Source organism: Oncorhynchus kisutch, linkage group LG8 (genome assembly GCF_002021735.2).
Source record: "Oncorhynchus kisutch isolate 150728-3 linkage group LG8, Okis_V2, whole genome shotgun sequence".
NCBI classification, from domain to species: domain Eukaryota; kingdom Metazoa; phylum Chordata; class Actinopteri; order Salmoniformes; family Salmonidae; genus Oncorhynchus; species Oncorhynchus kisutch.
This window is the reverse complement of record NC_034181.2, coordinates 42,805,890-42,820,720: the sequence shown is the minus strand read 5'-3', so window position 1 is coordinate 42,820,720 and position 14,831 is coordinate 42,805,890. Positions and strand designations below refer to the sequence as shown.

The following is a 14,831-nucleotide window of genomic DNA, read 5'->3' as shown; positions in this document are numbered from 1 at the left end:
GAATCTCAAATATAAATCATATTCTCTGATTTGTTTAACACTTTTTTGGTTACTACAGGATTCCATGTGTTATTTCGTAGTTTTGATGTCTTCACTGTTATTCTACAATGTAGAAAATAGTACAACTAAATAAAAACCCTTGAATGAGTAGGTGTTCTAAAACTTTTGACTTGTACCCACAGCACATGCAGCACATTTAAACACAAAAGCAATTATTGTAATTTGGATATGGTCAGGGGAGTATAACAGGGAGAGAGAAATTATAGGCTGCATTAGACCTGTTTCCAGGGGAATGTTTTAGGAGTGTCACTGCACATCTTTATCTGAGAGTTGAAAATAGCCATCTCTTCCTGTTTGGGCTTTAACCCCATGACCCCAACCATGCGCTTACACAGGCAATGGCTGATGGGAGGTTAGACACCACTCTGACTCTTAAAAAGCGTAGTGTTCAAGTTATCTTCCATTGCAGTCTACCTAAATGCAACAGTGGATATAGTGGTCTAATGACTAACACACTGCTTTTAGGATGGTGACATGGATGCTATGGTATTGTTGTAAAAACATAATAAACAAGGTGGATTTTGTGTTTTGGAGAGGACCATGGTTAAAGCCCGCATTCACATTTGATAAGCATTTGAAATATAGAATGAACTCAAACCAATGGCCCGATACTGAAGACTCCAGTTAACAATATCCATCTACCTTCCTCCTGACTTACAAGTCCACAGCACAACGCGTTCCTGAAGACACATATAGTAACATTTACCCACATAATGGACTGGAGTTTTTTTGTTTAGTTTCAATGGAACACCAACCAGACAGACAATAGTGTATGATCTTGTCAACAGCCAACACTGGCTACAGCGTAAATTGCATCCTTCCAGAGAGAGGTATAGTTAGATTTGAATTACAATACACACAATATTACCATGCCAGGGTGCTTCTTGCTATTTAATATCAAAACTCGAAACCACATTCTCAGTCTGAGAAATGTGTATTTTTGGTATTTTTTCACAAATCTTTGGCCTTGACTGTATCAATGGTTTAAAAATAAACTAATGATTTGATAACAGTGCTCCTCTCTATGACGGCTAAAGGTCTTGGAGTTTAAATGGCGGGTAGTGACTCTGCTGCTGACTCTCCTGCCCGGCGACTCGGGCTGCCCTCCCTAATTGGCCCTTCAGAGCACTCCACCAATTGACAGAGAGTAGAGGGAGTAATTACAGTGGGTACACTACCAGACGCTGAGGCCCATGGGTGCTGACATCACTCTCACTCTCTTGAACCCTTGATTTCCACAACATCACACAAGAAATCAGCTTTACTGGAATACCAATACATACAAACAGCCTTTTAGAGTTGCCAGAACATTCGGTCAGAATGGTACTAGGGGTAAGCTCTTGGTATTGGTACTGATTTGAGAGTGAGTGAGAGGTCGGTATTTTTAGCTATCGGAATATTTTTGCCGACAGAGTTGTATGTCTACTGATTTAGCATATTGTGCACAGCACACACATTCAATATCCCAGGAAACTAACATCCTGTCAATCTCTCCAGCTGTGTCTGAGATAGTTATACAAAGGTTAAGGTCAAAGGTCCAATCAAGGATAAAACAAATGCTGAGGAAATAGGCCATAAAAATACCACGAAACAAGACCTTCTGCAACACATCACTAAAGCAAGCTAATTGTGTCGTCCTCTGTCATATTAAATGGCATAGATCAACCAATATGGCAGTACAACTACAATGCTACATCCACACATCATGCACAGATCATGTGGTGAATAATAAGGGGATGTTCCATATAACCTCCCCAAGAACCTTGCCTGTTTGTACATAATTTGCAATGACTATAGCCAATTGTATTACCTTTTTATGGGTTCCACCTTTTAGACTGTGAGGTTGTGCTGATGGCAAACAGTCAACGCTAGCCTCTGCCCCCCTTTGACTCATGTCTTTGGTACGGACCAGAGGGCAGAGGAACGGGTCATTGGATTTGATATTGCCTATGGCCACATTGCATGAGTTCCCCTCAAACCAGTGTTTTTTCTTCTTCTGTTTACTGCGTTCCCTGGACCGCTACTAATATCCAAGGGTTTACTCAACACAGAGGCTAACTTTGCTGCGGGCATGCAGAGACACACGCTCAAGCACACATGTACAGACGCTCACATGAACAAGAACAGAGTGCACACACATGCGCACACACACACACACACACACACACACACACACACACACACACACACACACACACACACACACACACACACACACACACACACACACACACACACACACACACACACACACACACACACAGCATGGTCAGTTGAGAATTTGCTTCTTTTGGGCCCTTTGGCTTTCTAACCTGAGCTCACCTCATGTTGGTTTAGCAGTAGGCCAAGTCCCAGACATCTCCATTAGGCCTCTCTCCGACAGCAGGGGAATCAGGGCCATATTCCTCCAACCCTAAAACACAAGGGAACACACACACAGAGGCAAAAGTGTAAGTGTAATGCTTTTCCATGCAGCCAGTAACCTTTACATGTCAAATATAGTTTCTAGAGTAAATCACAATTAACATGTTCCAGAGGAGAGGCAGATGGGTGATCACATGACGCTTGCGAGCAGAGGTAGCATTTACAAGCACTAAGTTTGCTCTACAGAATTCAAATTGGTAATAACTTCACGCTGCTGAACCTTTACACACAGCCACAAATAGCAGCTCTAACACCTTGATGTCATATGACTGCTTCGCTCCACTTAGAAACGTTTTCTTTTATATTTCTTTGACTGAAGATATGCACTATGTGTGATGAAATTAACCCACAATAGCCTACTCTGATATGTTCAACATTGTTCTTTAGAATGGCGGATAAAAATGAATAGCAGCAGCAATGGTATATGTATAAGAAATAGCTAAATACTGTATGGCATGAATTGTAGCCCAGACTGCCTTGTCTATAGAGCTGCTTGTAGAGGTGTTTCAGTGCATACCGATGCTCCATGAGCTGCCATGTCCCCCTGATCCCTGACCCCACTCTGTGGACAGAAGGGGGCTGTGGTGGGAGAGTGGGGTCTAGACCCTGTTCTCGGGAGGACATGGCCCTCTGGGGTCAAGGGTTAACTCTGCAACCCACCAAGAAGAATCTAATGTACTTTTCAGAGACAACAGCATCACTAGTGATGGCCTCCACATCACAGAGAATGGATTAGTCCACAACCAATGGAGAACAATATATGAAGCCTTCCAATCCATATCTCTGTAATAGCGCTCCATAGAGAAGGTCACCATTGACAACTGTATCCAGTCAACCAAATGTGTTGACCTTCATATTACAATTGAGTGAAGCCAGAGTAACCTAACTGGTCCCCTTACTCTTGCAAAGTTCATTTGAGTGGCTACCAATGTTCTGGTTGATAAAGGGACGTGATTGATGAGACACTGTATAATGACAACACATACAGTGCCTTGCAAAAGTATTCATCCCCTTTGGTGTTTTTCCTATTGTTGCATTACAACCTATAATTTAAATTGGATTTTTATTCAGATTTCATGTAATGGACATACACAAAATTGTTCAAATTGGGGAAGTGAAATGGAAATAATTACTTGTTTAAAACCTCTCTGGGATAGGAGGCAGTATTTTCACATCTGGATGAAAAGCCCAAAGTAAACTGCCTGCTACTCAGGCCCAAAAGATAGGATATGCATACAATTACTAGATTTGGATAGAAAACACTCTGAGGTTTCTAAAACTGTTAGAATAATGTCTGTGAGTATAACAGAACTGATTTGGCAGGCGAAACCCAGAGCACAATCCATCCAGGAGGTCACTGTGTTTTCCAATGTGTTTCTATGGGAGGCCTGATTTATTAGGGCTCAGATTGCAGTTCCTATGGCTTCCACTAGATGTCAACAGTCTTTAGAAATTGTTCGATGTTTTTCTTTTGAGAAATGAAGAAGTAGGGCTGTTCTTTGTAGGTGTCACTCTGAAGAGCTTTAGTCTTTTGTTGCGCGTGAACTGGAGTGCGCTTCAAGTTGTTTTTATCCGGTATTAGAAACTATTTATTCCGTCTTAAATTGTATCGTTTATTTACATTTTAGGATACCTGAGGTTGGATTAGGAACGTTGTTTGAAATGTTTGGACCAAGTTTACAGGTAACTTATTAGATTCTTTGTAGTCATGTTGGAACCGGTGAGTTTCTGAATCAAACGCGCCAAATAAATGAACATTTTGGGGATATAAAGAAGGAATTTATCGAACAAAACGACCATTCATTGTGTCACTGAGACATTTGAGATTGCAAAAAGAAGAAGATCTTCATAGGTAAGGCATTTATTATATGGCTATTTCTGACTTTCGTGTCGCACCTGCCTGGTTGAAAAAAGATTTTCATGTGATTGTATGCCCGGCGCTGTCCTCAGATAATCGCATGGTTTACTTTTGCTGTAAAGCCTTTTTGGAATCTGACACAGCAGCTGGATAAACAAGAAGTTAAGCTTTATTTTGATATATTACACTTATATTTCCGTGAAGGTTGAATATTGATATTTCTGTAGTTTGAATTTGGTGCTCTACAATTTCACTGGACGTTGTCAAAACAATCCCGCGCTTAGGGATCCCTAACCTCTTAGGGATAAGATAACCTAAAATAAAAAATGGAAAAGTGGTGCCTTCCGAGAGAGGCTTCCGAGAGAGGCGTTACAATGTGTGTTATCTTTATATCAAGTATCTTTCCACTGTCTCAGAGAGTTTCTGTTGTGTGCCCATGTTAGGTCGTGGCCTTCCTGATAGACGTCAACAGGAGACTGACAGCTGCCAGTTCTTATTAAGCCTCCATGTCAAACTAGGATGAACGCACACACATGCACAAATACATGTACGCTCGACCGTACACGCTTAGATTGTTGACAAATTGTACTATATTTAGTCTCCAAATGTTTATTGAAAACATAAATACATTTGCACAATGAGCACTTGTCTCTGAAATACTGTTATCTAGCGAGTTTTAGCCATATTAGCATTGACATGATGTCAATACCAAGATAAAACTAGCTGAAACGAGCCACCTTTGATTCTCCACATTGCACCATTTAGAATCATAACAAAGTACGGCTTCTGGCCCTATCGATGCGTGCACATTGTTTTCGTGAAGTTGTCTGCCAACCAGTCTATAATAAGACCAATAAAAGTGTGAAAGAGTACTACATCCCTGCATCATTGAGTGCACTGAAATTGCTGAATAAAGCATGTAATTTCAGAAAATATATCAAAGGACTGAATCTATACTGAACAAAAATATCAACGTAACATGTAAAGTGTTGGTCCCATGTTTCATGAGCTGAAATAAAAAATCCCAGAAATGTTCTATATGCACAAAAAGCAAATTTCTCAAAAATGTGTTTACATCCTGGTTAGTGAGCATTTCTCCTTTGCCAAGATAATCCACCTGACAGGTGTGGCATATAAAGAAGCTGATTAAACAGCATGATCATTACACAGATGCACCTTGTTCTGGGGACAATAACACACCTCTCTATTGTGTTGTATGTTTTGTCATACCACAGATGTCTCAAGTTTTGAGGGAGCGTGCAATTGGCATGTTGACTGCAGGATTGACCACCAGAGCTATTGCCAGATAATTGAATGTTAATTTCTCCACCATAAGCCACATCCAACGTCATTTTAGAGAATTTGGCAGTACGTCCAACCAGCCTCACAACTACAGACCATGTGTAACCAAGCAAGCCCAGGACCTCTACATCCGGCTTCTTCACCTGCAGGATCATCAGAGACAAGCCACCCAGGAAGCTGATGAAACTGTGGGTTTGCACAACCGTAGAATTTCTGCACAAACTGTCAGAAACTGTCTCATCTGTGTGCTCGTTGTCCTCAACGGGATCTTGACCTGACTGCAGTTTGGTGTCGTAACCAACTTCATTGGGCAAATGCTCACCTTCATTGGCCACTGTCACACCGAAGAAGTGTGCTCTTCAAGGATTAATCCCGGTTTCAACAATACAGGGCAGATGGCAGACAGCATGTATGGTGTCGTTGGGGCGAGCGATATGCTTTGTTGTGAACAGAGTGCCCCCATGGTGGCAGTGGGGTTTATGGTATGGGCAGGCATAAGCTATGGACAACGAACACAATTGCATTTTATCGAAGGCAATTTGAACGCACAGAGATACCTTAACGAGATCCTGAGGCCCATTGTCATGCCATTTATTCGCCGCCATCACCTCTTGTTTCAGCATGATAATGCATGGCACCATGGTTGCAAGGATCTGTGCACAATTCCTGGAAGCTGAACATTTCCTAGTTCTTCCATGGCCTGCATACTCACCAGACCTGATGTCAACCATTGAACATGTTTGGGATGCTCTGGTTCGACGTGTCTGACAGCGTGTTCCGTTCCGGTCAATATCCAGCAGCTTCGCACAGCCTTTGAAGAGGAGTGGGACAACATTCCACAGGACACAATCAACAGCCTGATCAACTCTATGCAAATGAGATGTGTCGCGCTGAGGAAAATGGTGGTCGCACCAGATACTGACTGGTTTTCTGATCCACGCCCTACCTTGTTTTTTAAGGTATCTGTGACAAACAAATGCATTTCTGTATTCCCAGTCATGTGAAATCCATAGATTAGGGGCTAATGAATACATTTCAATTGACTGATTTCCGTACGTCAACTGTAACTCAGTAAAATCTTGGAAATTGTTGTATGTTGCAGTTATATATTTTTTCAATATAGGTAGGTGATTTCACGCTATGATTCATTAAAAACGTATTCGACACGCACACATGCTGTAGATTCTCTCTCTCTCTCACCCTCTTTGTATGTGCACTTGTATGTTCTTGTGGTTCTGTGGTTAACCAAGTCTGTCTGTTCCTAGCCCTACGGCAGGGTTTAGGGTAGCTGCTTGGTACCCCCCACTCTGTTCCCTTTGAGGCTTGTGTGGCTTGTCTCATCGCATCTCTCTCCTGTGCACCCCATCCCCCCATCCCCCTCCTCTCGCTCTGTGGCTTCTGGCCTACATGCAGATAATCACTGTGCCACAGAAGCTCAAGTACCAAGTCTCAACCACTACAGACACAGAGCACAACGGCACAGGTAGACACAAGAGCTTGAATACAAAACTCAAAGCTCAATTCAATCTGTAATGCTGAAGTATTACAGATTCTGCAATAGAAATGTACAGATAATTTCCAATAAAGGTGACATAAAGCTAAAACGCTGAATTTCCACAATGTGGATTGAATAGAGCCCAGTCACATTCAAACTGTTTGTTCTGTGGCCACTAATAATTAACTTCAATTAACTTTCCTAATATGTTGTGTAAATGCTAGTAATACAGCAGTAATGTTATCAGAGTGTGACTTGTGTTGGCTGTCTCACTTCCTGTCTCACTTCAATCCATTATCAGAGGCCAGGCTCAAACACGCAGTTGTTTAATTATCCAGACTTCTCTAGGAGTACGCTGGGGTATACCATGCATCACCAGGAAGAAGGGTGACAGGAAGGAACTGGCTGTATATCTGCCTAGCTCATATGAGTATGTTCATAATGTGGACTAGATCACAAGTGATTACTGTTCTGGAAGCACACACACACATGTGCACACTATGAGAGAGAGAGAGAGAGAGAGAGAGAGAGAGAGAGAGAGAGAGAGAACAATTGTTTTGACGTCTAAGTTGTGCAATTTTACATATAACTAAGATGTTTAGTGCAGTATTTCTCAAGTGGAAAAATGTGCACGGAAACTAGTCGTCTCTCGTTGAATGACAACAACACTTTATTGAAGAATCCCGTACATAGTTCCCACTTCTACTAGGAGTAGTACTGTTGACCAATCACCGACAAAAGGGAGAAGACTTTTCCTGACGAACTTTGACTTGTCTCAAGTCTTGTGCGAACAGCTGAATAAAAAAACACACACAAAAATGAACAAAAACTTAATGACATTTCGTGATAATATACAGTGCCTTCAGAAGGCATTCACACCCCTTGACTTTTTCCACATTCTATTCTATTACAAAATGGAATTAAAATAGATTTAATTGTTATTCTGGGTCAATGATCCACACAAAATACTCTGTAATATCAAAGTGGAAAATGAGAAATTAATGAAAATGAAAACACTAATATATATTGATTAGATAAGTATTCACTCCCCTGAAACACATTTGGCATTGAATATAGCTGTGAGTCTTTGTGGGTAAGTCTCTAAGAGCTTTGCACAGCTGGATTGTACAATATTTGCACATTATTCTTCAAGCGCTGTCAAGTTGGTTGTTCAAGCTGATGTAAGTAAAATCTCTTACTAGGCCACATTAAGAAACATTCAATGTCATCTTGGCAGTGGTGGAAGAGGACTCAAAAGTGAATATAACTTAATAGAAAATGACTCAAGTAAAAGTGAGTGTCACGCAGTAAAATACTACTTGAGTAAAACTCTAAAAGTATTTGGTTTTAAATATACTTAAGTATCAAAAGTAAAAGTATAAAGAATTGTTTTTTCTTGTTCTGTATTTATTTATGGATAGCCTGGGGCAAACTACCAACACTCAGACATCCACCAGATCAGAGGCAGTAGGGATGACCAGGGATGTTCTCTTGATAAGTGTTTGAATTGGACAATTTTCCTGTCAAAATGTAATGAGTACTTTTCGGTGTCAAGGAAAAGTCTTTTGGAATGTAGTGAAGTAAAAGTAAAAGTTGGAAAAATATAAATAGTAAAGTACAGAATAAGTTGGGTGAATTTTGGCCCGTTCCTCCTGACAGAGCTGGTGTAACTGAGTCAGGTTTGTAGGCTTCCTTGCTCGCAAATGCTTTTTCAGTTCTGCCCACAAATTTTCTATGGGATTGAGGTCTTTGTGACTCCAATACCTTGACTTTATTAGGCCATTTTGCCACAACTTTGTAAGTATGCTTGGGGTCATTGTCCATTTAGAAGACCCATTTGCGACCAAGCTTTAACTACTTAAAGGTTGTCTTGAGATGTTGCTTCAATATAGCCTCCCTCATGATGCCATCTATTTTGTGAACTGCATCAGTCCCTCCTGCAGCAAAGCCCTCCCACAACATGATGCTGCCACCCCTGTGCTTCATGGTTGGGATGGTGTTAATCAGCTTGCAAGCCTCCCCCTTTTTCCTCCAAAAATAACGATGGTCATAATGGCCAAACAACAGTTCTATTTTTGTTTCATCAGACCAGAGGACATTTCTCCAAAAAGTATGTTGGTACCTGTTTATGGTACCTGTTTCCTCCAGCATCTTCACAGGGTCCCTTGCTGTTGTTCTGGGATTGATTTGCACTTTTCGCACCAAAGTGCGTTTATCTCTAGGAGACAGAACACGTCTCCCTCCTGAGCAGTATGACGGCTGCGTGGTCCCATGGTGTTTATACTTACGTACTATTGTTTGTACAGATGAACATGGTACCTTCAGGCGTTTGAAAATTGCTCCCAAGGATAAACCAGACTTGTGGAGGTCTACAATTCTTTTGCTGAGGTCCAGGCTGAATTCTTTTGATTTTCCCATGATGTCAAGCAAAGAGGCACTGAGGTTGAAGGTAGGCCTTGAAATACATCCACAGGTACACCTCAAACTGACTCAAATTATGTCAATTGTCCTATCTGAAGCCTCTAAAGCCATGCCATAATTTTCTGGAATTTTCCAAGCTGTTTAAGGACACAATCAACTTAGTGTATGTAAACTTCTGACCCACTGAAATTGTCTTACAGTGAATTATAAGTGAAATAATCTGTCTGTAAACAATTGTTGGAAAAATGAATTGTGTTATGCACAAAGTAGATGTCCTAACCGACTTGCCAAAACTATAGTTTGTTAACAAGAAATTTGTGGAGTGGTTGAAAAAATAGTTTTAATGACTCTAGCCTAAGTGTATGTAAACTTCCGACTTCAACTGTAAGTAGTACTTTAAATTATTTTTACCGCAGTACTTTACACCACTGCATCTTGGTAAGCAACTAAATTTGGCTTTGTGTTTTAGGTTATTGTCCTGCTGAAAGGTGAGTTAGTCTCCCAGTGTCTATCAGACATACGACTGAACCAGGTTTTCCTCTAGGATTTTGCCTGTGCTTAGCTGTATTCCGTTTATTTTTATCCTAAAAACCTCCCTAGTCCTTGTCGATGACAAGCATACCCACAACATGATGCAGCCACCACCATGATTGATAATGAGAAGTTGCTTGAAATTCACTGCTCGTTAGAGGGACCTTACAGATAATTGTATGTGTTGGGAACAGAGATGAGGTAGTTATTCAAAAATCATGTTAACCATTATTATTGAACACATAATGAGTCTGTGCAACTTATTATGTGATTTGTTAAGCACATTTTTACTCCTGAACTTATTTAGGCTTCCCATAACAAAGGGGTTGAATCATTATTGATTTAAGACATTTTAGCTTGTCATTAAACATTTGTTTTTTATGTTCTACCAACAAAAATCCACTTTGACATTATGGGGCATTGTGTGCAGATCTGTAACACAACATCTCAATGTAATACATGTTAAATTCAGGCTGTAACACAACACTTATGTGGAAAAAGTTAAGGGATGTGAATACTTTCTGAAGGCACTATATGCATGAAATGTTTCGACTGGGAAGCATGTGACAGGCTTAAAACCTCTTAAATGTAACGTCCCCATATTTGGGGACCCCATTTGATAGTTTTTATTCAATTCAGTTTGGTATGAAAACGGTAGCCCCTATCTGCAAAAGCAGGGTGTCTGCGGAAGCTGAGTATCTTGGCTTTTGATCGGTGCCTTCAAATCTTTGGTATGACTTACTACCATATATGGGCATACAAATTTATAAGGGCAGGCCGAGCCGATGACCTAATTTCAAGATGTCTGCTACTTACATTCTGGTTAGCATTGTAAAGCATAAACAGAATAAACACAGAATACGTTGATATACACTGAAAGCCGGGACTTCACACATCATGAGTATAACTTATTTGTCTGCCTGTGACCTATCTTTATTGATCCCCAGCCCTGAGAGTCAAAATGTTTATTTTACTAAACATTTTCACCAAACAGCAAACATCTTACAAGGTAAGCTTCGATTTGGTTTGTGTTTGTGTTATAGCTACATGGGGGGTGTCAAATGAATCCTTACGTTGGTAGGATAAAATCTTGCCTATTGCCAATGTTATCTGATGACGTATGACTTAATGGCAACATCGAATGTCCACTGAGTGACTATATCTTTGCGTATCAAAAATATGATGTTGCCTGCTTACTTGTTGTAGGCATCGATATCCCCTGTTTGTCCCCTGACACCACCACAATGTTTGAGAGAGGTTGGTGTTGTAGAAATGTCATTTTTATAGTGAACAATAACTTTTAGGCACATCCAGCTTAATTACCACATTCAGACACTTTGGAGAGGTTGAAAGGACACTTGAATGTACCCTGGATACCCCATAACACCCCCACAATGTTTGAGTGAGGTTGAAATGGTAGAAATTTTGTTTTTATACTGAGGAAATAGCATTTAGGGATTGCAAATATGTAATAGCACTGGAATTATCTAATTTACAGACATATGCCACTTTGGAGAAGTTTAGAGACACTTGGAAATGTCCCGTGACCACACCTGACACCACTTACTAAAACATCTGCTCATCTCTTGTTGTTAGGTCTATCAATCCCATAGTTTTTTCTGATATTGTTCACATGTTGTGGAAGCCATCTGATGTGTTTCCAGCTCTAGTCATCAATAATTCATTTATAACTTGTCAATGAAATATGTTTTTGTGTGTATGCTTCAGCTTGTGTATTCTGAACTATGTACCTTCTATCTATCTTGTAAACATTTCATAACCTTCCAGATGTCTTCTTTCCAAATATACCAAGTTTTTGCATGTCAGAATCATGTAATTACACATGAATATCAGTTACTTGTGGGTATGACTATTTAGGGGAAATCTACATTTCGCCATTACATTTAAGAGGTTTTGAAAGGGTAGGAAACACAAGTTTTTACTCACCAATGTAACAACACACTGTGGTCTAAAACGTAGTAACTTAGTTGTAGTCACGATCTGGTTACCTTTTAGTCCAAAGACAGTTATGTTTTTGGTTATTACATATTTATTAGCTAATTTACGTATATCTTTTAAACTACCCACAATGCACTAGTTCTCAACCTTATACGGAGGATCTACTCTGCTACCGAGTCCGTATGCTAGCTCGGTAGTTAGCTCAAACTGGCTACTGCTAGCCACTACCCATGCTAACATGTAATTGCCTTCCAGACTAAGTGTTGGCGGTAGTGAGCTTCAACCCACCAATCACAGGAAGTGGGATGTAAACAAGAAGTGGGATGTAAACAATGTAAGGCCATGCAGTATGCTCTTCAGACTTTATGGCGGTGTTATCTAGTTGGAACCCATTAGCACAGCAGGCTCTGGTGCCTTCTTCCCGTGGGCTCAAAACTAAAGAGAAAATCATACCTGCTTGCTCAAGTGTTCTAGTACCTCACTTGTTCTCCTTTTTGTTTTGTGATTTTTTCAGCATGTTATTTGTGATGTAGGCTATGGGAGTTTTGTAACGTTTTCCACCGTGGCTTACTGCTAGTGTGCTAGCTGACGGACATCTGGAATCTATCTATTTAGGATATCCCTGACTCTTCATCGACCGGTGAAGAGCCCACCTCCCCCTGGCTTTGGTAGCTAACTCAGACTGCATGCTTTTAAAAGTTTTACTATCCGATGGGCACAACCATCAATCTGTAAGTCTCTGCTCTGACTTGTGGTTATGTTTTGGTTGTGTTATAGCTGGTCTCCAGTAGTTCAGCTCTAGCTTGCTGACTATAAGCAAGGTACATGGCTAGGCTGGCTAGGCTAATAGCTATTTGGCTAAATAACTCATGTTAGCTGGTCTGGCTAGCTTGCTAGGATAACTGCATATAACTAACATTAATTTATAGCTGGTTAGTTGGTGTAATGTATTTCCCAAACTTTGGTTTACTTGAATCTGCAAGCTAGATGTTGATAGCACCTGGCTGACTCATGTAGTACTAACGTAACATTAATAGGCTGGTAGGGCTAGCGTTAGCAGGCTAGTAGGGCTAACGTTAGCAGGCTAGTTGGCTATCAACCTTGCAAGTTTTTTGCTTGATGGTTGGCAGAAACTATAATTGAAACTATGAGTGCAAACAATTTGGTTTAATTCGAAGTTATTCATTTTAAGTTATTTATGTTGGAGCTTACATTATAGGGAATAAGCTGGCTTGCCAAGTTCTCCATATTACATAGAACCCTAGTAAAAAAACAACATAATTCTTCAGAATTCTGATCGGTTTTATAACTCTAAAAATAAAAATGTGAGGTGTAACTTTGCATTGGAAATTGCGTATATTAATGCAAGTCCATATGTTACAAGTGGTTATGTTTATGCTACCTCCTCTTTGAGTGTGAAATATATTGAAACTGTTTGTTACCCGCCTTCCTTTTTCCTCCAGCATTGGGTAATAGAAAATTAGTGCTTTGATTCTTTGTTGTCTATATGTCTTATATATATTTTTTACATTTCTAACAACAATACATATAAGCATGAATAATATAGTTTTTTAGCATCTTTATTGCTGTTTGGAGTATATACCGTGGGGAGCAAGTATTTGATACACTGCCGATTTTGCAGGTTTTCCTACTTACAAAGCATGTAGAGGTCTGTAATTTTTATCATAGGTACACTTCAACTGTGAGAGACGGAATCTAAAACAAAAATCCAGAAAATCACATTGTATGATTTTTAAGTAATTAATTTGCATTTTATTGCGTGACATACAGTGCCTTGCGAAAGTATTCGGCCCCCTTGAACTTTGCAACCTTTTGCCACATTTCAGGCTTCAAACATAAAGATATAAAACTGTATTTTTTTGTGAAGAATCAACAACAAGTGGGACACAATCATGAAGTGGAACGACATTTATTGGATATTTCTAACTTTTTTAACAAATCAAAAACTGAAAAATTGGGCGTGCAAAATTATTCAGCCCCTTTACTTTCAGTGCAGCAAACTCTCTCCAGAAGTTCAGTGAGGATCTCTGAATGATCCAATGTTGACCTAAATGACTAATGATGATAAATACAATCCACCTGTGTGTAATCAAGTCTCCGTATAAATGCACCTGCACTGTGATAGTCTCAGAGGTCCGTTAAAAGCGCAGAGAGCATCATGAAGAACAAGGAACACACCAGGCAGGTCCGAGATACTGTTGTGAAGAAGTTTAAAGCCGGATTTGGATACAAAAAGATTTCCCAAGCATTAAACATCCCAAGGAGCACTGTGCAAGCGATAATATTGAAATGGAAGGAGTATCAGACCACTGCAAATCTACCAAGACCTGGCCGTCCCTCTAAACTTTCAGCTCATACAAGGAGAAGACTGGACAGAGATGCAGCCAAGAGGCCCATGATCACTCTGGATGAACTGCAGAGATCTACAGCTGAGGTGGGAGACTCTGTCCATAGGACAACAATCAGTCGTATATTGCACAAATCTGGCCTTTATGGAAGAGTGGCAAGAATAAAGCCATTTCTTAAAGATATCCATAAAAAGTGTTGTTTAAAGTTTGCCACAAGCCACCTGGGAGACACACCAAACATGTGGAAGAAGGTGCTCTGGTCAGATGAAACCAAAATTGAACTTTTTGGCAACAATGCAAAACGTTATGTTTGGCGTAAAAGCAACACAGCTCATCACCCTGAACACACCATCCCCACTGTCAAACATGGTGGTGGTAGCATCATGGTTTGGGCCTGCTTTTCTTCAGCAGG

The 14,831-nt window shown here is 40.3% G+C and overlaps 1 long non-coding RNA gene across 5 annotated transcripts in view; it reads right to left on the bottom strand.

Moving 5' to 3' along the window:
- Positions 1 to 14,831, bottom strand: part of LOC109895055 (uncharacterized) — a 66,908-nt gene that overhangs the window by 33,509 nt on the left and 18,568 nt on the right. For all 5 annotated transcript variants that reach the window (XR_004210829.1, XR_002255933.2, XR_002255934.2 and 2 more), the window contains exon 2: positions 2,383 to 2,473. This is a non-coding gene — a long non-coding RNA (uncharacterized LOC109895055). The remainder of the gene's footprint in view (positions 1 to 2,382; positions 2,474 to 14,831) is intronic.